Genomic DNA, 2,500 nt, shown 5'->3' with positions numbered 1-2,500 from the left:
TATAAATATATATATATATATACATATGCATATATATATATATATATATATATATATATATATATATATATATATATATATATATACATATATATATATATATATATATATATATATATATATATATATATATATATATATATATATATACATATATATATATATATATATATATATATATGTATATATATATATATATATATATATATATATATATATATATATATATATATATATATATATATATATATATGTATATACATGTAGCTATGATATCGGTATTCTTCCCCCGGCACTTGAAGCACGCGCTGGTATCACTTTGTTCCATAGATATAGAGATGGATGAATCACCAGATAAATAAACAGGTAGATTGATCATTAGATTTATAAATAGATAAGTATATCGACATATACTGTCCGTACAAAGGGTATATATATGATTAAGTGAAGAGAAGGAGAGAGGGAGAGAGAGGGAGAGAGAGGGAGAGAGAGGGAGAGAGAGGGAGAGAGAGGGAGAGAGAGGGAGAGAGAGGGAGAGAGAGGGAGAGAGAGGGAGAGAGAAGGAGAGAGAGGGAGAGAGAGAGAGAGAGAGGGAGAGAGAGGGAGGGAGAGAGAGAGAGAGAGAGAGAGAGAGAGAGAGAGAGAGCGAGAGAGAGAGAGAGAGAGAGAGAGAGAGAGACAGACAGACAGCCGACAGACAGACAGAAGGAGAAGGAGAAAGAGAGAGACAGAGACAGACAGTCAAACAGACAAACAAACAAACAAACAAACAAACAAACAAACAAACAGAGTACCTAAATAAACAAACAACGGACAGCCAGATAGGTCGAAAGATGAATTAAAACACCAAGGCAAGGGACAGAGATTAATAGAGACAAAGAAGACACGTTTTCTGGAATGAATGATAATAACAGTAGATGGTTGGCTGTTGTAGGTCACTCTTAATTATGATAGATGAGGAAAAGTGAATAATTATCCCTTTTAATGACGTAGGCGTGAACGATTAGGGAGAAACGAGGACAGGTAAATATGGTAATTGGATGATTAACTGTGAGTCAATGTGAATGAATTAGATAATGATGAATATTCTTATGGAATCGAGGGTGAATGATTGTATAGAAGTTAAATAGATGCGATAATGATACTGGATAACGGTAGTGATAAGACGTATGGGTAATCATACTGGGAATGGTACAGTTCAGTTGAAGAAATGGAATGGTGCAACAAAGGATAGTTCAGCTGAATAGATTGAATGGTACAACAAAGAATAGTTCAGCTAAAGAAGTGGAATGGTGCAACAAAGAATAGTTCAATTACAAAGTGGAATGGGTACAACAAAGAACAGTTCAGCTGAATAGATTGAATGGTACAACAAAGAATACTTCAGCTAAAGAAGTGGAATGGTGCAACAAAGAATAGTTCAGCTGCAAAGTGGAATGGGTACAACAAAGAATAGTTCAGCTGAATAGATTGAATGGTACAACAAAGAATAGTTCAGCTAAAGAAGTGGAATGGTGCAACAAAGAATAGTTCAATTACAAAGTGGAATGGGTACAACAAAGAACAATTCAGCTGAATAGATTGAATGGTACAACAAAGAATAGTTCAGCTGAAGAAGTGGAATGATGCAACAAAGAATAGTTCAACTACAAAGTGGAATGGGTACAACAAAGAATAGTTCAGCTGAATAGATTGAATGGTACAACAAAGAACAGTTCAGCTAAAGAAGTGGAATGGTGCAACAAAGCATAGTAGAATTGAAGAGATGGAATGGTACAACAAAAATAATTCATCTGAAAAAGTAGAATTGTACATCAAAAGAATAGTTCAGCTGAAGAAGTGAATTGGTACAACAAAGAATAGTTCAGCTGAAGAAGTGAACTGGTACAGCAAAGGATAGTTCAACTGAAGAGATAGAATGGTACAACAAAAATAAGATCTGCCGAAGAGACGGAATAGGCCAGCAAAGAATAGTTCAGCTGAAGAGGTACAACGATTCATATTCATGGCACAAGGGACAAATTTGCTCTCTGTTGTTGACCTTGGGAAAATACACGATCTACACCCATTAGTGTCATGAGGATTCAGACCTTTTTCTCAAGGTGTCGTCATCCTTTTTATAAGAAATCTTGGTTCTTAGATTATTGTTTTCTTGATGTGTTGACTGCAATTCGCTTTTCGTCTCTCTGTCTCATCTCTCCCTGTTTCTTTGTTTTTGTTTATGTCTCTCTGTCTCTTTCTGTCTTTGTCTCTCTCTCTATCTCTGTCTCTGTCTGTCTCTCTTTCCCTTTCTTTGTCTGTTTGGTTTGTCTGTTCTCCCCTTTTGTGTGTTTCTTTATAATACCTTTGCTCCCTTTCTCTCTTTATATTTCTTTGCCTTCTCTTTCTAATTCTTATCTCTTTCTATCCCTCTTCCTACTTTTTTACGTTCCCCCTTTGATTTTACAAGTTTTGCTGTACACTCTTTTCCTGTATCTCCCTCCTGTCCCTCGATTTTTGC

This window comes from Penaeus vannamei, chromosome 30 (assembly GCF_042767895.1).
Source record: "Penaeus vannamei isolate JL-2024 chromosome 30, ASM4276789v1, whole genome shotgun sequence".
Lineage (NCBI taxonomy): Eukaryota > Metazoa > Arthropoda > Malacostraca > Decapoda > Penaeidae > Penaeus > Penaeus vannamei.
The sequence above is the reverse complement of the archived record's forward strand: the minus strand, read 5'-3'. Positions refer to the sequence as shown.